Here is a 23,170-nt window from a genome sequence, read left to right on the forward strand (position 1 = left end):
AAAGGGCCATTTCCGGTCCTCATTGGCACAGTCTCTCCGTATCATGTAGAAATGCCCATTGCGCTGCCCATTTTCCATGATGTCTGAGGGACTTCCCTCTGTCCTGTTCTATTTCTTGGCCGGCTCCTCTTCTGCTGCCGGCCCCCTAAATTATGGTGTTTCCAGACATTCCATCTTAAACCCTTCCATTTTCTCATTCCACGTGCTTTCCCTTTGAGTGCTCTCGCTCAAGGCCAAAGCTTCAGATAGCTTTATTTGGTGTTAGCTCCAAAATCTGTAGCTTCTGAGGGCTGAATGCATTACCTCCTCGACGGTCCTTGGGTTGGACGAATTATGCACGTCTAGAACTGAACACATCACATCTTTCCCAACAATCTTGTATATTTGTCACCTCGCTGACCCACCAGCAGACTGGCAGACATCCCTGACTCCTGCCCTTCCTGAGCCCCCTGGAGCTCCCAGAGGCATGGGTACTGTTTCCAATTTTTCAGGCCCCTGAGCACATAAAGCATGGGATGAATTTCACTCTGTTCTTATGACCTTGATGACGTATCGCTACAGACCAAAAGTATAAATACGCCCCCCAAATCCACATGGTATTGATATACACAGTCAAGAAATATTTCTTAACCCTTTGATGAGATACATACACTCGTAAATCTCTGGAAAATGGATTGATATAGCAAAATATAATCTTTTTGAAAGTCCCTGAATAAAGTAACCTTTGCCATTCCAAAGAAATTTGACCAGACACCTTGCTCTAATGCAAAACCATTGTTCAAGCAGTCTTCTTCTGTAATGAAATCAGAGTGATCTCCTTAGTGAGGCCTGTTAATGTTTCACCTGTGGAATGGAACCTTCTAAAAGAAGATCAGTCTGCATGCATTAGAGCTGATTTCTTTTCAAGGAAGTTGAGTAAGAGCAGTGATTGGTTGGACCTGTAGTGATTGATCTCTGGGCAGTGAAGGATTTCAACTAAGGAAGAAATTTAAAGATACATTCAAGGTTAACCTCTTTCAGATGGGTTTTTCATTTATTCTTCTAACAAGAATGGTTTGATAAAATAATCATTCAAATAGCAAATATTTATTAAGTGCCCACAAACTTCTCAGCGCTGGGAATACAGCACTGAACCAAAACCATTGGAAATCTTGGCCTCTGGAGAAGGTTTCTTATAGTCTAGTAAATTGTCATGTTAGTTTCCATTACATTGTCCCCTCCATCTATAACCAAAGCCTTTAGAAATGTACGTTAAAGTTAAGAATGTGCAGTACAATGGCTGGCTCACTAAAGTGTTAAGTATTTGTAGTTCTGATTAAATCAGTAGTCTCTCATCCATTGGTCAATGGATGTCCCAATCCTCTCCACCTCATCAATGATACCACTCTGTTCTGGTCACAGAGGATCTCCTTCATGGTGCTATAATTCAGGGGATTATAAAATCATAGAAAAGTATTCCACATGTGCAAGAGCAGTTGGACCAATACAGAGGCATAGACTATAGTCCTGAACTCCAGAGAATATTATTGTGAAGCCCACGTTAAATAAATATACAGTCAAGTTGGATTTGTGTTGAGACAATAGAACTGTGATGACATTGAAAAGCACTCAAAGTTCAAGGATCAGAGGTATCAAGTTGGAGAAATTTTTTTTTTAAAGATTTTATTTATTTATTTGACAGAGAGAGATCACAAGTAGGCAGAGAGGCAGGCAGAGAGAGAGGGGGAAGCAGGCTCCCTGCTGAGCAGAGAGCCCATGCAGGGCTCGATCCCAGGATCCTGAGACCATGACCTGAGCCGAAGGCAGACGCTTAACCCACTGAGCCACCCAGGCGCCGAACTTGGAAAAATTCTTGACTATTACCTCATGTAATGCTTTCTCCCACTTCACTAGAAACTGAAATGAGGTTTATTTTGTTGCAATTATTCTCTGAAAGTCATGAATTTAAATTGAGTGATATATTGCCCAGTTCTTAGTAGTAAATATTAATTTTGTCCTGTTCTGATGAAGTAAGGGAAAAAATATTCTTTAAAATTGCAAGGATAGGGCACCGCACCCTGGCTGGCTCAGTTAGTGGAGGGTGTGACTCTTGATCTCGGGGTGGGGGGGGGTTGTAAATTCAAACCCCACATTGGGTGTGGAGATTACTTAAAAATAAAATCTTTAAACGTAAATAAATAAAAGGAAAAAATAGGATGTGTGTGTGTGTGTGTGTGCACGCATGAGAGAGAGAGAAGGGGAAAAGAGATTATCTTGTCTAAAAGCAAGGTTTACATTTTGAAAACTTCGTAAATCGTTTTTTGCTAAAATTTCTCTATTCCATCCCACATAGCTTTGAAATATTCATCACTTCTTCAAGGTGATAAACTATAAAGTAGTACTTTTATTTTTAAAGTCAGAAGGAAAAGGTGTCAAAAAAAAAAAAAGGAAAAAGGAAAAGGCATCCATGGTTCTTTCTTGAGGTTCTTCAGAAAGAATTACTTTAATAATTTCAAGTATTAAAAATATTTTAAACAAGAAGTCAATTTCAAGTTTTAATGTAAATTCAGCAAACCACACGATTCACTGGATCTGGATATTTAGAGAATTTTTTTGTTTTGTTTTTTGCGGTTTTCAAATGACTGACTTTATTTCTTTTTAACTGATGCTTTTTTTTTTATATTTTTTTATTATGTTATGTTAGTCACCATACAGTACGTCATTAGTTCTTGCTGTCGTGTTCCATGATTCATTGTTTGCATATAACACCCAGTGCCCCATGCAACACATGCCCTCCTTAATACCGATCACTGGGCTCACCCATCTCCCCACACCCCTCCCCTCTAACACCCTCAGTTTGTTTCTCGGAGGCCATAGTATTTCACGGTTGGTCTCCCTCTCTGATAACCCTCCCCCTTCATTTTCCCCTTCCTTCTCCTAAATTCAAATCAAAACCACATTGAGATACCACCTTACACCAATTAGAATGACCTAAATTAACAAGACAGTAAACAACATGTGTTGGAGAGGATATAGAGAAAGGGGAACCCTCCTACACTGTTGGTGGGAATGCAAGCTGGTGCACCCACTCTGGGAAACAGTGCAGAGATTCCTTAAGAAATTGAAAATAGAGCTACACTATGACCCTGCAATTGCACTACTGGGTATTTACCCCAGAGATATAGATGTAGTGAAAAGAAGGGGGCACCTGCAACCCAGTGTTCATAGCAGCAATGGCCACAATCGCCAAACTGTGGGAAGAGCTGAGATGCCCTTCAACAGACAAATGGATAAAGAAGATGTGGCCCATATATACAATGGAATATTACTCAGTCATCAGAAAGGATAAATACCCAACTTTTGCATCAACATGGATGGGACTGGAGGAGATTATGCTATTTAGAGAATTTTTTGTTACAGCTTCCACTCTTTGTAAGTTCCTCACTTCCAGCATATGAAGTGCGATGACACTCAGCGTGTTCTCCTTCTTGCATTCTGAATGACACCCCTTTGTTCTACTTGCAAATGTTTGGAAATTTGCCAGTCAGACAGAAGAGTGTCATGAAACAAAGGATTGAGGATTGAGAGTATTTTTAATTCTCTGATTTACGGGGAAAAACTTCACCTCCGCTAAATCCGACATGCACGTCACAGTTCACACATACACACACACACACACACACACACACCCTTGAAGGCGGTAGGAACAAGACAAGCCCCTGCTCTCCCAGAGTTTACATCCCAGTGGGGGCAATGTCAACAGACAACCCAACCAATAAAAAAGTTACAGATTTGTCTTGGTGTTCTGAAGGAAATAAACAAGAGCTTTGACTGAAAATACCAGTGGATCTAGGTAGTCAAGGAAGGTTCCTCAGAGAAAATGACAGTTAAGCCAAGGCTTAAAGAACAAGAGGATAGGGGCACCTGAGTGGCTCAGTTGGCTGGGCACCTGCCTTCCTGATCCTGGGATCGAGCCCCACATCCACATCTGGCTCCCTGCTCAGCAGGGAGTCTGCTTGTCCCTTTCCCTCTGCTGCTCCCCCTGCTTGTGCTCTCTCTCTGGCTTGCTCTCAAATAAGTAAATAAAATCTTAAAAAAAAAAAAAGAAAAGAAAAAAAGAACTAGAGGATCCTGTGTTAGTTTCCTAAGGCTGCCATTACAAAGCACCACAAACCAGGCAACTTAAATGAACAGGAATGTACTGTCTCCCAGTTATGGGAGCTGATAGACCAAGATCAAGGTGTCACAAGGAAAAGGTTGGTTCCTTCTAAAGCTGAGAGGGGGATTAGCTCCATGCCTCCTGGCTTCTGGTGGTTTGCCAGGAGTCTTGGCCCTCTTTGCCAAAGACGATCTCTGATCTCTGCTTTTATCTTTACATGGTGTTCGGGAGTGTATCTGTGTCCAAACTTCTCCATTTTATAAGGACACCAGTTATTGGATTAGAGGCCCACCCTACTCAGTATTGTCTCATCTTAACTAATGACATCTGCAAAGACCTGTTTCTGCATAAGGTTGCATTCTGAGGTACTGAAGGTCAGGACTTCAGCATATGCATTTGGTTGGGGGGTGGGGGATGGGGAGGACACCATTTAACACATAACAAGTTCTAGTCGTGCACTAATGTCCTGGGGCAGGGGAAAGCGTGGGGACAGAGGCCCTAAGAAGCGGAAGGGTCTGGTGAATTCTGGAAAACATGACTGAAGATCGAGGAGTTTGGGTTTTATTCTAGGATCAATGGGTTCCATGGGTTCTGTGGTTTTAAAAGGTCACGTTATAAATTTCCCAGTTGTCGCTTTAGCACTGCAACGCAAGGATTTCTTAATTTGTTGGTTTCTTGGGAGAATTTGCAACTGTTCTTTCTTTGCCCTCTCAAGTCATTATGTGTGGAATTTGCTGAGGAAATAGAACATATTTATGATATTCTGAAAGTTCTTTTTTATTTTTTTGAAGATTTTATGTATTTGTCAGAGAGAGGGCATGGGCACAAGCAGGGGCAGTGGTAGGCAAAGGGAGAAGCAGGCTTCCTGCTGAGCGAGGAGACTGACATGGGACTAGATTCCAGGACCCTGAGATCATGACCCCAGCCCGAAGGCAGATGCTTCACTGAGACACCCAGGCATCCCCAGTTTTGTCTTTTTAGATTCCTTTTTTAATTTCTCAGTTAAAATATTTGTTTCCTGTTAACTTTCTCTCTGATTTTCATCTCCAGAAATGAAGTAAGTTTTTACTTCATTCTTTCTACCCCTAAAGAAACTTTCCTTAAAGAAGAAAGAAAACGAGAAGATATATCCAACTATAGATTCCAGGCATTTTCCTCAGACTGTTTTGAGTGAACAGTGATCATTTTCAAGAGCTTGTGTCGCCACAAAAATCAATATTCATTCCAAAGTTCAATGGCTCCAAACTATTTCAGTGTTTTGATTTCTAAAAAATTTCAGATTTTTTTCTGTCAGAAACTCCTCATGTAATAAATCGTTTTCACAAAACTGAATTTTTGTTGGCAGGACAATCAGCATAAGTAAGACTTCATGGTTTGTCTTGAACGTTCTGTAATTTGAAAGCAAATATTGGTTTAAAGAGCCCCTCACGTATTTTCTCAACCTCAAGCTGTGGATCCTGGTTTCTGCACCACTCCTCTCTTGGCAACCAAAAAAAGGTCAAGTTTTTTTCTTCTGTTTTATGTATTGAGGTTCTGAGTAAGCTTTAATTTAGGGAAAAGGTTCTGTTGCTTTAAAAAAAAATTTTTTTTTTTCAATTTTAACACTAACAGCCACAAAAACTGGTTGTTAGTTTTACTTCGTTTTCAGATAATCGGGGAGAAAAAAAGAAAACACAACCAACTGTAAGTGGGAAACCATGAAAGACTGAAGGAGAGAAAGGAATACAGACACCAAGTGACAGGAGGCGATTGTGAATGTCCATAGAACAGAGCCAGGCCCCTTAGAGTTACCAACGTTCTAGGCTCATCAACACTTGACTTGCTCAGGTGTTGGCTCCCATTTTTCTTTGTTTTTATTTCCCATCTTGATGAGACCTTCTCATGATGCAGAACAAAAGAATCGTGACCATTTGTTTTCATGTATGCGGTTGAGGTTTGAACAGACCTATTTTTGTCATTGAGAAACTGGAAAAAAATGACCCCCCGAGCCTGTCATCTTTCATGATGCTCATACATGTTTTCCCACATATGCACTTTTCCTTTTGTTGGTATTTTTGCTTATGATGAAATTAAGTATGATAGTAGGAAATATTTATGCCACACTGAGGGGAAAAGGAAAATAGAGTTTATAAGTATGGTATGACCCCCCCCCAAAGATGTCTTATGAATAAGACCAAATGGAGCTACATCAAAACCTTAACAGTGATTGTCTTTGAGCAATGGAACTATGGATGAATCTTGTTTCTATTGAAAAGTTAATGTTGTTTGAAAATAGATTTCACTTTTATTAATGTAAAATTTTAAATACTACTGTATAGGTGATTTTGGAAAAATATTTTTTGATATATATAAATTACTTGAGTTTTAGCTAGTTTTTTCCGTAGAACTTCAAAAAAGAAAGCACTGATGAATGTATCCTATATTTTAGACTACATTCTTTTAAGAATTTTTAAACCTGTATCTCTTTAAATTACATGGAAGATAATTTCTTCCTACAGATAAATGCCGGGGAGCTTCTCCTAATCTTTTATTTTATCAAAACATTCATCTTTTAAAACCCATTTGTGTTTTTATCCTAACAGTTCAAATAGTGCCTCTCCAAATGAACATATATGAACAAGCTTCTAATGTGTATCGGGATAGGTAGCTATTAATAAATGATACATCCCATGATCATTAATATTTCAATAACCTTTTGCTTTGATTCACATCATGGCTTAAATATGCTATTTGAAAGCAAATAAGAATTAAGAGAAATCCATAACAACTAAAAGATCTTGTCTAATTATAAATTTTCATTTCACTTATATGCAAATTTCAGCTACTATATTCTTAGCAATCAAATTCAAATTCTTAGATCTCAAACATGAATGAGGACTAAGAAAAATATCAAACTTCTATGTTAAATTTGTTCTTCCTGCATCTCGTCTTTCTGGCACTTTCACATTTAGTCATCACATTTCCTTTTCTGCTTGCTCAGTTTCCACATACAACCAGATCAGCAGAAGGGGAGGGGAAACATCTCATTTGAGGGCAGTGAAGGAAAGAATCTCTCTCTATCCATCCCTCTCTCTCCCTCTCCCCTACATGCACGCACGTGTGAGTGCGCACGCACGTGTGAGTGCGCGCGCACACGCACACAGTAGAGGAGGGTTCTCTGCGTGCAAATGCTCATTTGGAATTTAGAATGTATTTTACCACAGAAATAATAAGAAACTATAACAATGTGAGTAATACAGTTTACCTTCATTGTGGGTTAAAAGAAGAATTTGTAGGCTGGCTTTGGAAGCCAGTTTGACGACACTACATACGGGAAATTTCCAGTCTGAACTCTTAACAGCTGTTTTCCAAGGACGTTGTTAGAGTACTTTGGATTGTGTGGGTCTGGGACTGCCTGCCCTCTGCAGGGCTGTGCTTGGCAATTTGGAAGAGAAGAGGAGGAAAGAGGCCTGGTTCCTGACCTCAAGGCATTTGCAGGTTCCACTGGGAGACAGGGCCTGCAATGAAATGGTTATTTCATCCCAGAAACAGGTTGGTGGCTCCACTCCCAGCTATCATTTATTTATTTGCCTGTTTATTTATTTGCCTGTTTGTTTAGCAAACAAGTTTAGTGTGTTTCTTGACTCTATATTTGCTTCTTACATAATTTCTAATATAAGCATTACGTGATTATACTAGAATATTAGAGCAATACAGGCCTATTTTGTACTTGAATGTTTATCAGTAACTAAATGATTGAATAAACCGTGTTGATCTATTCTATGGGATGTTATGCACAAATAAAAAGAACACATTAAGACTTTCTGTTGAGCTAGAAAGGAGACCAGGGTGGGTTTTTTAAAAATTTTTTTAATTGTTTTATAAACATATAATGTATTATTAGCCCCAGGGGTACAGGTCTGTGAATCACCAGGTTTACAAACTTCACAGCACTCACCATAGCACATACCCTCCCCAATATCCATAACCCCACCACCCTCTCCCTACCCCCCTCCCCCCGGCCACCCTCAGTTTGTTTTGTGACATTAAGAGTCTTTTATGGTTTGTCTCCCTCCAGATCTCATCTTGTTTCATTTATTCTTTTCCTGCCCCCCAAACCCCCCACATTGCATCTCCACTTCCTCATATCAGGGAGAGCATATGATAGTTGCCTTTCTCTAATTGACTTATTTCGCTAAGCATAATACCCTCTAGTTCCACAGGATGTATTTTAAAGAGAAAATGACAATGCAAAGAGCTGTTCATATTATGATCTTATTTTTGCAAAGACAACAAAAAATGGTTTGAATTAAAAAAGGATACAGGTATATATACAAAGCTGTTAATATTGGACAAGTGGGTTACTAATTTTTTTTTATTTATCTCTGTGTTGAGGAAAAAACGATATTTTAAAAATGAAAATCGGGAAAGACAGAGCAGATTTAAGAGAAAAAGTAAAATCACTTTGATTTCTGATTTTTATTGTGTTAGGGTAGTGTGTGTATGGGAGAGAGAGACAGAGAGGAGAACAAGTCTGGATAATTGATTATTAATAAGTAGATTTTTCTTGGCTGTCCACTATGTTTATGTCACTCCAAGGGCCTTCTGGCAAAAGTGCTTTAATCCAAAGCCACCAGTAGACCCAGAGTGGAAACACTTCTAAGCAGGCGGGTATTTCAGTTCCCTCTAGGATCTGCCTACTCTCCCTGTGGGAATGGCCCATCTTGGCCTGTTCTGTACATCTCTCCTACCTAAATGGAAAGGAAGACTTTCCTAAAGTGTAAAACTGTGGGAATAAAGGGTGTTGTTCTCACACCAGTATGAGCCCTGCTCTTGTTAACAGTTCTCTGCTTCATACTGATGAATTTTCCAACATGGTCATAAAGAACCAACATGACTTCCCACCAGGCAAGCTGGATGTACTCACAGGAAGGAAGCAAGCAGATAATGGAGTCTGCGCTGCTAACTACGTTCTAAGAAAATGCTATATACATTTCTGCTCACCATGACCTGTAAGCCCATGACACAAGTTCAGTGAGCTCTGAAAAAAGGAGTAGCTTAGTCCAGTTTTCTCTATATTTCTTCTGAAGAATTATTCACCAGGAGGTAGATATGCATTATATCAACATGACACTTTCATCAGTACAAAACTGAACAATTCCAGGTAGTAAACAACAAAGCATGGCCAGAACTTCCAAAGGAAAAGCTAGTAGGCTTCCCTAAGGTAGTAGGATTTGAGCTGTATCTTAAAGAATAGGTTAAAAATAGAGTAATTAAAAATATATATTTGTGTGTGTGATTAATAGCCAGCATTAAATAGCCTTGACAGAAGCTTTCAGACTTTAAAATGTCCTCTCATCCCACAGAGAACACCCATCTAACAAACTCATCTGGTCCTATAGTCCAAGCTAGTTCTGTATTGAAGCCAAAGAAATTTTGTCAAATTATACATTAAATGTATTGGTAGGGTTAGGAACTAACTTCTTCCATTAAAAATTGGAAATGGGGGGTGAGGAGAAAGATTCCTAGATCCAACATGTGGAAGAAATAAACATGTGTGTTTACTATGATCTCTAAGGCAGATCTTTAGCCTCTAAAACTATAGATGGAAAACTATTTCCCTGCGATACTTTAACTGATTCCTTGGGAATGAAAGAAAAGTTACAGTCACCAGATGGTGCCTGTAGATGTGAATTTCTTGGATCCTCTTAGGGCACGCAGCGATGGGCAGCTGACACTATGATGGTGATGAACCTATTCATGGTCATGGTCAGGATGTACAGAAGAGTAGTCTCAGCTTACTTATCAACTCAGCATTCCACTCACAAGTGGCTTTGATTACAAATCTGTGTCTGTTCCATGATACCAAACAGCTGGTGGAAACTTAATACCTTTTGTCTAGATGTTTAGCTTGTGGTCATGTAGGCAAAACACCTGTGCACTAACCTAGTATTTCATCCAGATGTTTGATGGTGTGTGCCTATGACCCTTTCACTATATACTTTATTTCTTCCTGTTAGCTAATATAAAGCCCAGATTAGATTAAAGTTAAATTTATCTCCAAGTTTAGGGTTTAATTAAACAAAAAACAAAGGAATGCTAAGAATCCACATATGGTGAGCCATGTTTTCTGCTATAAAAATGTGAGAGAGACTCTTGAGTTCAGAATAAGAGAGTAAACACATACCCACCCAAACAACTTTTGTCAAAATTCACCAAGAAATTTCAGGGAGAATAGGTAACAGAAATGTATATCAATCATTAGGAAGCTAAATGATGTCCATACCCACAATATATGGAAATAGATTTTAGAAAGAGGAATAACAGCAAGGGGCAAAGGCTGAGCAAAGAGAAAGAAAGTCAAACCCTAACACCTGCGAAGGGAGTTGGAGGGATGGCTGTGAGAAGTGGGCTAATTTTCCACAAGGACCCGGAAAAGACACAGGAATAGGAAATACTGGGAAGGGGGCAACAGGATTAAATTAAGTCTATCTAAGGAACGGTTAGATCCTTACAGTTCTCCACCCTTTTCTAATTCCCAAGCAGTTTGTTGACTTCTTCTTTCCCTTCAAATACTGAAATGGGTAGAGGTAGAGTTCCTTCCAAAGTAAGTGAATCGAGGTAGTCTGTTTGCTAAACAGTGAAATCTCCATCTCCCTTCCAGTCTCAGGCCCAGAACACCACCAACATCCAGAATCAAATTCCTAGATTGGAGATTGGAGGGTGTTACCCCAAAGGAGATACTGGCCAACAATATTTGGAGAGCCTCAGTAGAAAACCAACTGGTCCCCCCAGTTTGCCTCAGTGAAAATCACCAGCTCCTGTTCAAAGAGCTTCTGGCTGGGTCAGCTTTTTGGTGCCGTAATCTTAAGAGTGAACACCTTAACATAACCACAGTGAAAACAAAAAGAATAAAGAATTTCTGCAACAAAGATGATGCAGGAAAGAAAACATTTTTTTAAAAGTTCATTAACATCATTAAAGATATGAGAAAAGATACTGCATCTATAAATTAGGAACAAAATGATATAAAAAGGAACCAGTGGAGAACAAGAAAAAGTTCCTAGAAATTAAAAATAAAACAGAATGTTTAAAATTCTATAGAATAATTGGAAGACAAAGTCCAGTAAATCTTACATAAAGTATAATAAAATAATAAAAAAAGAGAAAAGGAAAATAGGAAAAATGAATGCTCCCAAGACATCCAATATCTAGAAGAAATTCCAGAAAAACGATAATTAAGATAACAGTGGAGAGAAAATTAGTAAAAGCATAAGAAAATTCCTCAGGACATTTTGAGGAACATGATTTTCCAAATATAAAAAGTACCCCAATGTCTAGCACCTTGTGGGAAGGAAGATACTTGACGATCTGTACAAGGATTATCATCACAATGAAGAACCAAAAAGACAGTTTGGCAATGAAAAAGTAACAAGGACTATACCTGACCTCCTGCAGTAAGCAGCTAGAAACCTGGACAAAACATGGAACAACTTGTTTCAGGCATTGACTAGAATTCTTGAGAAAAAAGGAAAAAATAAGCCAGCGCTGTGCTCTCTGTTAGAGGCAATTTCCACACTGTGGTTGCAGTGATGGGGTGGGGGGAGGGGAACCAAACAGAACCAAGAAAGGGAGTAAAGAAACAAATATGATACGTCAGAGAGGCTGAGGGGCTGGGAGTTGTGAGGCAGAGCTCTCAAAAAAAGGTAGTTATATAGAAAAAAGATTCAGAAATGTGTATGGTCCACTTTAGTGTTTGCTGACTCCTGAACCAGGCATGTGGAAACTAGTACTCCAAAATGCTGGACAAAGAATGCCTGGCAAATTAAATGTTCCCAGAGCTCACACAGACCTTGAAATTGAACATTCAACCCCGAACAGGCAGAATGAAGAGGACTTACTGATCATCCAAGGCATTTACGCCTCTCAGGTAGGGCTGAACAATCCTGGGAGTAAAGGCTACTTTCAGTATGTCTTAGCAAAGCTTAAAAACAGGCCTTAAAGGGATAAAGCTGAGATGGAAGTAAAACTACCTGCTCAAACAAAGCCAAAAACTCATTACGGTAAAACAAAAATCAAACAAAATCCAGACATTCAACAACATAAAATACACAGTGCCTAAAATCTAATAAAAAATTTCTAAATACGACAAGAAGTTAGGAAAATGTGACCCATAATTAAGGGGGGGGGGGGAATCAAGCAATAGGAAATGACACAAACAAAAGCCACAGATGATGGACTAGCAGACAAGGATTTTTTTTAAGCTATTAGTAGAACTGTGGACACATTGAAAGGAAAATAAGAACTCAATGAGGAAATACATGGAAGATATCAAAAAGAACCAAATAGTGAAATTTCTAAGATACAGAAGTACACCATCTGAAAAGAAAGTTTAACTAGAAGAAACCACACCCAGATCTTGGCTTCTCCAACAGGAGATCACCAAAGCTCCTTGGTGATCAAAATTACTATCGTTGCTCATAAGTCATGTGGATAGCATATATCCTTAATATGATGTGATAAGAATGGCACTTTACCTCTGTGGTCTTCCTCCCCCAAACCCATAACTCCAATGTGGCAGACAAAAAAAAAGTCCCCCAAAATGTTCACCTTTCAAAGCCCAGAGCCTGTGAATATGTTACCTATGGCAAAACAGACTTTACAGATGATTAAGGATACAGTCTTTGAGATGGAGAGATAATCCTGCATTATCTGACTAAACACAATCAAATTGCATGAGTCCTTAAAAGTAGAGAGCCTCTACTGGCTTTGTGGTCAGTAGAGGGAGAGAGAGAGAAAGATGTGACAGTGGAAAAAGCATCAGAGAGATGGAAGGATCAGAGAGAACTCCTAGGTTTGTAGATGGAGAATAAAACTATCAGTCAAGAAATTGTAGGTGGCCTCTAGCTGCAGAAGACAAGGACACAGAGTCTCCTGAGAGCTGCCAGAAAGGATCACAGCCATGTTGACTCCTTGATTTTGGCCCAGTGAGACTCATGCCAGACTTCTGACATACAGAATCATAAGAAATAAATTTGTGCTATTTAAGCCACTAAGTTGGGAGTAATTTGTTACCTCAGCAATAAAAAATAAGTCTAATCATGAAAAAAAATCAGACACACCTACACTGAAAGACATCCCACAAGATACCTCCCCAAAACTGTCAAGATCATCAGAAAACAAAGTCTGAAAAACTCACAACCTAGAGGAACCTAGGGAGACATGAGGACTACATGTAATGTGGTATCCTAGATGGGAAAAAGGATGTTGGATAAAAACTAAGGAAATGTGAATAAAGTGTGGACTTTAGTTAATAGTAATGAATTGACGTTGGTTCATTATGTGTAACAGAGGTACCACGGTAATGTAAAGAGTTCATAAGGGAAAAAATATTATGTGGAGAAGAACAAAAACAAAGAAGACAGCAGACTTCTCATCAGAATTTTGCAAGCCCAGAAGACAATGGAATGGTACTAATTAATAATCTGATTGATGAATTCAATTTAAAAAGCAGCACAATGCAAAAAATCATAATTAAACAAGTGGAACTATAAAAAGCTTCTGCACAGCAAAAGAAATCATCAACAAAATGAAAAGGCAACCTATTGAAATGGGAGAAAATAATTGCCAATCTTATATCCCGTAAGGGGCTAGTATCCAAAATATATAAAGAACTCCTATAACTCAAAAGAAAAAAAAAAAAACAATCAGATTAAAAAATGGGCAGAAGATCTAAATGCATATTTTTCCAACGAAAATATGCAGATGGCCATCAGACACATGAAAAAATTCTCTGCATCATTAATCATCAGGGAAATGCAAATCAAAACCACAATGAGATATCACCTCATACCTGTGAAGATGGCTAGTATCAAAAAAAAACAAGAGATAACAAGTGTTGGCAAGGATATGGAGAAAAGGGAACCCTTGTGCACTGCTGGGAATGGAAAATGGTACAGCTGCTATGCAAAACAGTATAGAGATGTCTCAAAAAATTAAAAATAGAACTATTATGCTGGAATTCTACTTCTGGGAATTTATCTGAAAAAAATTAAAACACTAAACTCAAAAAGATATGTGCACCCTCATGTTCATTGAAGCATTATTCATAATAGCCAAGATATGGAAACAACCTAAGTGTCCTTTCTATGGTTGGATAAGAAAACTATGGTACATATACAATGGAATGCTATTTATCCATAAAAGAGAATGAAATCCTGCTATCTGCAAATCTATGGATGGACTTCAAGGGCATTATCTTAAGTGAAGTCAGTCAGACAGAGAAGAAGAAATACTGCATGATCTCTCCATATGTGGAGTCCAAAGCAAAACAAAACAACGCAAGACAAGCTCATAGATAACAGAACAAATTGGTGATTGCCAGAGGCAAGGCACGGGCAGTGGAAGACAGAGGTGAACTGTTCTTCGTTTTCTTGTTTAAATAAATGGACTTAGTATTTTATTCTTTTTTAAGATTTTATTTATTTGTTTGACAGAGAGAAAGAGATGGTGAGAGAGGGAACACAACTAGGGGGAGTGGGAAAGGGAGAAGCAGGCTTGCTGCTGAGCAGGGAGCCCAAGCGGGCTGAGCCCAAGGCCCAGCACCCTGGGATCGTGACCTGAGCCAAAGGCAGATGCTTAACGACTGAGCCACTCAGGTGCCCCAACGAGTGGACATTTTAAAACCAGAAAATGGAAATTAACGTTTTTTTTTAAATGATATTGTAAAACAATAAGAAGAAAATATCTTGGAGTGGATAAAATCAAAGTCTTAGAAGTCACTGAAGAAAAAAATTAATAAATTTAACTACATATAAATATTTTTACATTCAACATGAAAAAACAAAGTAAGACAAATAGCAAACTGAAAACAAATATTTGCAACATATATAACAAGGTCATGATTTCTATGAAATAAAAAAATAAATAAGATTTCTTCCTAAGTCTACTTAAAAAAAGACCAAAACTCCAATAGAAAAAAGGACAAGTACATAAACAAAAGGAGATATTTCATAGAAAAAAAATGGGTACTAGACACTTTATAAAGATATTTGATGGCAGCTATTATGAAATAAATGATCTTTAAAATAAGATTTTTTTTTTAAAGATTTTATTCACCTATTTGACAGAAAGAGATCACAAGTAGGCAGAGAGGCAGGCAGAGAGAGAGGAGGAAGCAGGTTCCCTGCTGAACAGAGACCTGGGGCTCGATCCCAGGACCCTGGGATCATGACCTGAGCCGAAGGCAGAGGCTTTAACCCACTGAGCCACCCAGGCGCCCCCAAATAAGAATTTTTAATAAATGATTTTGGGCAAAGATCAAAAAGCGGGGTAGGAAATAATTTTCTGCAAGCTCAAGGGAAAGAGATGCTCTCACACACCTGTTGTAGGACAGAAAATGGGTGCAACCCCTTGGGAGGCAACTTGACAATATGTATCTTAATGTAAACTTCCCATGCCCTTTAACCCAGTGTTTCTGGATATTCATTGTACTGCTAGCTTAGTAGATATAAGCTTAGGCACTTGGTATTCATTGCAGCACTGTTGTTCTTATAAAAATGTGTAAATAATCCAAAACTTAAAAAATAAGAAGCCCTGGAGTGGACACAAAACTTAGAATTTAGTTAAAAAGACAAGATTTGGGGCGCCTGTGTGGCTCAGTGGGTTGGGCCTCTGCCTTCAGCTCGGGTTGTGGTTTCCGGGTCCTGGGATCGAGTCCCACATCGGGCTCTCTGCTCGGCGGGGAGCCTGCTTCCTCCTCTCTCTCTGCCTGCCTCTCTGCCTACTTGTGATTTCTCTCTGTGTGTCAAATAAATAAAAATCTTTTAAAAAAAAAGACAAGACTTACATACTGGAATCAATTAGAAAATAATCCTAGGGCAATGTATCCACTTGCACATTGTACATAGAGAAATTATGCTGCTGATCCCCCAAAGTAACTTTTTAAAAAAGTACAGAGTGCACCATTGTCATGGGTTAAAGACATGTTCATGTCCTGACACCCAGAATGTGTGAATATGATCTTATTGGAGACTGGGCTTTTGCAGACATGGTTAAGTTCAGGAAATTGAAATAAGATGATTCGGGATTATTCTCGGGGGCCTAACTCCAAAGACAGGTGTCCTTAGGAGAGATAGAAGAGGAGAAGACACACTCATAGAACAGAAAGTGTCAGGAAGACAATGGCAGAGAGAGACTGCACAGGGGATGCTTGGAGCTCCAGAAACAGAAAAAAGTAAAAAGGAAGGATTGTCCTCCAGAACCTTTGGAGGTCAAGAGCTATGGTCGTTTTTATGTTTTTGCTATATATAACACGTTACTAACTACTGATTAACCACCTCTACCTTTCAAAGTCCACAAAATCAAATAGATGTAACATCCTTAACCCTACAATTGTCCACATTATTTCGCTGAACACCCAGATTCTGGGTTGCATAGAATTTCATCATACCACATCTCAACTCCATGGGCCCCATATGGGGTTCTGGGTGCTTTGTCCCCTTTCCAAGTTGATCAGTTGTCACTCTCAGACAAATGTCTGACCTTGGTGTTTTTTCCATCTTTATTCCTATTCAACGCCAGGAGAGATCAAGCGATTGGGAGAAAATGGAATGGCACATAAAGATGAGTTTTTGCTTTGTTGTTTTTTTTTTTCTCTCTATGCTTACAAATAATTTTTAAAAATATTTTTGCTATAGTAATACTTTCAGTGAAGACAACTAAATAGATTAAATGTGTTTTCAGAGGAACAATAAGGCCAGTGATCTTGATAAACCCTAATCAGTGCACACATTTTAGCTATTTCACAGGGCTCAGTAAGAATAATGAGTGCACAACCTCGAGCCCCCCCCCCCACAGGTATCCTATCGCAGACTCATTAACAAAACTTAAACACTCACTTTAATGATATTATCTGACCTATTTTTCATAGAATGACCCATTTTTCTAAAAGACTTAGACCAAACCAATATTCCCAGGTTTGGGACCACCAAAGAAGGAAGGAAGCAGACAGAACTAACATTTACTGAGTGGATGTTACATGACAGGCTCTCTTCTAGATGCTTACCCACACTATCACCCCGAGAGCTCATTCCCTTTGAGGTTCGGGCTCTCATTCCATTTCAGTGTTTCATCATCTCTGCCTGGTCGGCTGGAGGAGGCTTCTACTTTGGTTTCCTGACAGCCCATTCTGGACTCGGATGCACCAGAGTGTGATTAAAATAGATCGCGGCGCTTTCCTGCCTAAACCCCTTCAGGCACTTGCCATAGCAATTAGGATGAAATCCACACGCCTTTCAATGGCCTACAAAACCTCAGCTTGTGGTCTGGCCTGCACCCTACTTAGTTAGCTCTGTCTCACTTCATCTGGGACGACTCTCTTCCCCACTCACTCCCGAAGCCTCAGCTCCGGGCTCAGTCAGTACGGTGCAGCCCACAGTCAAAGAGCTGACCACCAGTCTCTGAGCGGTCCCTGAGCTCAGAATGGTTTTTCACATTTGTAAAAGGTTGGAAAGAACCAGAGAAAGAACACAATTGGGTGACCCAGGGAAATGACAAGCAATTCAAACATCAGGGGCCATAAATAAAGTTTTATTGGAACCCAGCCATGCTCATTCGTGTATCCATTATTCAGGGCGGCCTTTGTGCTACAAAGAGCTGAGTAGTTGGAACGAAGACTGAGCAGCTCACAAAGGCTTGCAATCTCTACTAGGTGGTCCCTTGGCAAGAGAAGTTTGCTGGACCCTGCTTTACTCACACTGGTCTCCTTTCTGTTTCTAAGACTCGCCCCGTGCATTCTTTCCTCGGGGCTTTCTATTTCCTGTTCCCTCCTCCTGGAATGTTCTCCAGCTCTCCGTGTGGTTAGTGTATTCTCCTAGGGTCTCATTATCATGGACAAAACCAGCAGAAAGTCACGTACCGTGAGATTGTATCTCTCGCCTATGAAAGGGTCAGACTCCGATCCCCGGATAAAGGATTGGATTTCAGATTCTTCTTTTCCTATCTGGCAGCAGCAAGGAAACAAGAAGCTTTTTGGAGGCCAAGGTTGGCTCTGAACTGCACTGACCTGGTGATTCCCTCTGCAGCCGGTGGGAATGGATGTCCCTTGCCTGTCGCACTCAGGACTCTAAGAAGCTGGAGGAGAGATTGCATGTCCCATCTTCCAGACTCGAGGGAACAAAGGAAGCTTCAGACACTCTCCTCATGCTGTTTCAGCCACATCTCAGTCCCATTACAGCCAGCAAAGCAGGTGCACAGCCCAGAATTCTTAGTGTAATCTGCGAACATGTGAATGCAAAGGAGGATGAGGTTTCTATGATTACAGCACACTGGTACACGGGAGACAGTAGCCCTCAGTATAAAAGGTACATACATTCGGTCTGCGGTGTCTTCCAAGTGCACAGATCTTGGATCAGGAGACCGCCTCTCCCCCTATCAGCGGCAGGATCATGCCATTTGTTGACCCACTCTGAGTCAGCTTCCTCTTCTGTAAAATACCAACTTGCTTAATCCTCTTTCAGATTCCTAAGGATCAAACGAGAAAACATTTGTAGAACTGCTTCTGCAAACGAAGTCTTAAAGAAAAAGTATTTCACGAGCCCTCTCGTAATGCTATAAAACAAGAAAAACATATTCTGCTTAATAAAGCCCACTGTGACAACTCCCACAATTTTGTGCATATTTTAAGACTTTTTAATTAAGTTGGTATGTGCTTAAATGTTATTTTGTTCTGAAAATAGATAAAGAAGGGGCACCTGCATGGTGCGATCAGCTGAGCCTCTGACTCTTGATTTCGGCTCAGGTCATGATCTCTGGGTGGTGAGATCGAGCCCCATGTCGGGCTCCGTGCTCAGTTCGGAGTCTGCCTGAGATCCTCTCTCCCCCACTTCCTCCGCCTCCCCCCGCCCCTGTTCATGCTCTCTCTCTCTCGCTCTCTCTCTCTCAAATAAATAAATGAATCTTTCTAAAAATAGATAAAGAAAAGATACATATAAGATTCTAGAGGTTGTCAGCTTAAAATGCAAGTACACTCAGTGAGATGCAGGAGGCCGCCTGTCTGAGGTGAGGCGAGGACAGGAGATTCTGAAAAAGAAAGCCACGGAGATAACAGATCAAGGTCAAGTGGGAGGGGAAAATGCACGGTACCTCCTCTCGCATTCATGTGGCAGTTTTAATTTAAAAACAATATATTTCTCGGGGCACCTGGGTGGCTCAGCGGGTTAAGCCTCTGCCTTCGGCTCAGATCATGATCTCAGGGTCCTGGGATCGAGCCCCACATCAGGCTCTCTGATCAGCGAGGAGCCTGCTTTCCCCTCTCTCTCTGCCTCCCTCTCTGCCTACTTGTGATCTGTCTGTCAAATAAATAAATAAAATATTTAAAAAACAAACAAAAAACCCCACAATATATTTCTCAAAGCAATTGGGTGAATGGGGTGTGCTTCAGGAAGTGTTGCCGTGTAAGTGAGCATGCGCAGTGCCACGGGGAGCATTCTGACGGAGCTCTCTGAGGGAAAGTGTGAATTGGAAAATAGAGGAACATGCAATAAATCTGTAGTCAGTGGGGACAGCTCTGGGCCAAGAGCTGGTTTTAACATCAACCCGTATGTCTGTTACAACCTGCAAGAGGGCCCCATCCCTGGGGTCCGGAGATGCGGGTCCAAGTGAACGCTCTAGTGCCTGCTGGCCATATGAAGTTGCTCTCTGGGAGCCAGCTTTCTCATCTGCGAAATTGGGACAGTATGCTCTATCTTTCAGGGTGGTTGTGGGTAGAGATAAGCGTGCAAAGCCACTTGCACTGTATGCTGCACAAAGGGAAGCCGTTGGGGCCATTCGAACAGGCCAGGTCTGTAAGTACACTTTGTTCAAACAGCCCCGTCTTCACCGGTTTGCAAAAGATACCAGTGTCGCAGCATAGCCAACACTAGAAGCTGACAAGTCGTACCTGGGGTCCTGGAGATGATTCACGGTAAGAGCCCTGCAGGAATAGACAGAACCCAGGGGCCAATGTCGCAGTGCGGATCTTCACGTGACTCAAGAGTCTAGTGTCCAGGATGTGACTTAGATCAAACGAGGCCAAAGCCACAGACCTAGAGAAGCAACCCTCACTGTCGTTGAGAAGGAAAGCCAAAGCCTGAGCCAGAAAAGCTGAACGGAGCACCAGGTTGGAAAGGTAAGAATAGGAAGCAGAAAGTAGGCCAGGACCCCGGAGAGTCCTGAGCATGGCGTGCATGTGCATGGTTGACATGGGATGTCCGGCAGGGGGCTCTTTTTTCCATGCCACTGGGGAGCTAGCTGAACTGCCCACAGCTTCTGGGATGGACCCTTGCCCAGCTGTCTGTCACACCCTAGCAGCTTCCCCAGCTCTGCTCTTGTTCTTTCACCTGTAAAGAACAAGAGAACAGAGCGGGGAACAGAGGTTGGCCCAGGTGAGAGGTTGCTAATGCTGGCCAGCAAGTGTAGGTGAGCAAGGAAACTCCAGGCCCGTAGCAGTCTGGAAGGTCTCCTTGGTACAGATGGAAGGGGTGTTTCGATGCATCAAAGGCCAATCTCCTTGCCCACCTACAGACCCAAATCCCTCAGCACAGATCTCTACAGAAACTCACCAATCGCCTTTGAAGACGTGGAGGTGGTGACAGACCAGCTTCATAGACCTGGGGTCCAGGGTGGGTGGCCTCTCCTCCACCTCATGTCCACCTTCCCTTCCTGACCACCAGCCCCAGCTGGCAGATGAGATCACCACGTAGTAGTTCAATATTCCCAGTCAATGTATAGAAGATGAAAGACAATTTAGGATTACCCATAATGTATAAAACAATGGCGTGTACAAAAGATGATTACTGGACCTGTGTAATCTTTCATTACAAATGTACTTTGTGAATTTTCAAGAAAATCTAGCACGTAGCATTTGTCAAACTTTATTGTACTAATAGAAAAATGTTGTGGGCTTCCCAATTCATATGTTGAAGCCCGAGCCGCCAGTACCCCAGAATGTGACCGTATTTGGAGACAGCACCTTCAAAGGGGCAATTAAGTTCAAGTGGAGTCATCAGAGTGGGCCCTAACACAATGTCTTTATAAAAAGAGGACATTAGGACACAGAGAGATACCAAACAGGTCCAGGCACAGAGAGATGACCGTGTGAACATACAGCAAGAAGGTAGTTACAAGCCAAGGAGAGAGGCCTCAGAAGAGACCAACCTTGCCAACACCTTGGTCTCAGACTTCCAGCCTCCAGAGCTGTGAGAAAATACATTTCTGTTGTTGAACCCACCCCCTCTGTGGTACTTGGCTGTGGTAGCCTTAGCAAACTAAGGTACAAAACCCATTAATATCTTAATGCCCAGTTTGGGACATGATGGAATAGCATGAATAATCATTTCAATACGATTTTATTAACATTTATTGTGGCTATTTATTCATTTTTATGCGTTGGTTACCTAGTAGCCCTGGTTTTAAGCACTAACTTAGCCTTTGTGTTAGTTCTTTGCACTGGACCCGCGCAAATGCCCCAAGGGGAAGGCTCTGCCATTACAAACTCAGTCCATTCTCGGGCTGTGCTCCTAATCCCTAGCCGGGCCTTTGGGACCGTGTTGGCTTTGTACCATGTCCATATGGCTAAGCCGGAACTATGTTTCCCGGAAATCAGGGGGCAACCTTTGGAAGGCGGAAGTGACGCGGCGGCCATGATTGAAGCAGAAGGTCGGTGTGGGTGGCAGCTCGCTCACCTTGCAGTGCCTCTGCTGGCTCTCCGCTTCTCCAGTTTCTCTGAATCCTGGCTAGGTCTGTAAATAACTCCGTGACGAAGTGCACCAGCTCTTCTGCAGGTCTGATTCATCATCGAAGTTTCAGGACGGAAGGCATCAAAGCCCCGTGTGGGACCTACAGGTCCCTTCTCTTCCGCGCAGGTTCTGGTCGTCGCCTGCGCCCCTCGCGGCTCCACTTCGCATCCGTCTTCCCCTCCTGAAGCTAGCCCAGCCTGCTGACTTCAGACCCGCGTCTTGACGTGGGGACAACAGATTGCGCAGACTGCTTAACCAGCTCCCATAATCATGTACATTCTAATCCCTACAATAAACTCCTTGTTTCACTCAAAGTGGTTTTGCTTCTCCAATCAAACTTTAATTGATACAGATTTTGGAACCAGAGTGAGGGCTGCTGTAATAAAAACCTAAAACATATGCACTGGCTTTGGGACTGGCCTTGAAAAGTCTGTCAGCAAAGACTTAAATAAACATGAGGAAAATATTATTGGAATCTGAAAGAAAGGAGACATTTTTATGGAGTGGCTTAGGGAAGTTTAGCAACATTGACACCCACGGTAACTTGGAAAGTAGAAAACGCACCAATGAACTGTGTGATCTGGCGGAGGAAATTTCCAGGCACAGTGTTGAAAGTGCCACCTGGCCTCTTCCAGCTGCCTACAATAAAATGAGGGAGTTATAAAGATAAGCTAAAGAACAAACAATTAATTATAAAGGTGACAGGACTTGCTGAGTCTGAAAACAAAATGGCTTCTCGTTCCCAGATGGCAAACAAATCTAAAATGAAGAGGTGGCTTCTGGATCTGGTTCCAGAAAGATGGAACAAGCAGATTCCATAGTCTCTCTCCCACTGGTTGCATCTAAAAACACTAGACAGAACACATAAAGCAACTAAGGAGAACTCTGAAAGGTAATAATACCGGGAGGGTTGGGGAGGGAAATCAAAACTCCAAGAAAGGCCAATAAGGTGGTGAGAAGTCTGGGGTGGTTTTCCTTCCCCATCTCTTGGCATAAACTCACAACTTGAAACTCGGAACAGCTTAAGCTGCAGAGACAGAAAAATATCTCAAAGAAGCCCTTGCTTTCTGATCAAAAGAATAGGGAGCGTAGGGTGCCCGGGTGACTGAGTCCGTTGAGGATCTGACTCCTGATTTTGGCTCAGGTCATGATCTCAGGGTTTTGAGATGGAGCCCTGCATAGGGCTCCTTACTCAGCAGGGACTCTGCTTAGGATTCCCTCCCTCTGCTCCTCACCCCCCTCTCCCGTGGGCTCTTGCTCTAAAATAAATAAATAA

General features: G+C 41.3%; 1 long non-coding RNA gene across 1 annotated transcript; it reads right to left on the reverse strand.

Annotated features, from left to right (window-relative positions):
• Positions 1–16,771: 16,771 nt before the first annotated feature.
• Positions 16,772–22,187, reverse strand: LOC308338838. Its single transcript, XR_013966440.1, has 3 exons — positions 20,719–22,187; positions 18,489–18,640; positions 16,772–18,393 (listed from the first exon to the last, which is right to left on the reverse strand). It is a non-coding gene; the product is annotated as an uncharacterized lncRNA (long non-coding RNA).
• Positions 22,188–23,170: the final 983 nt, after the last annotated feature.

Source organism: Martes martes (assembly GCF_963455335.1).
Source record: "Martes martes genome assembly, chromosome: 2".
NCBI lineage: Eukaryota > Metazoa > Chordata > Mammalia > Carnivora > Mustelidae > Martes > Martes martes.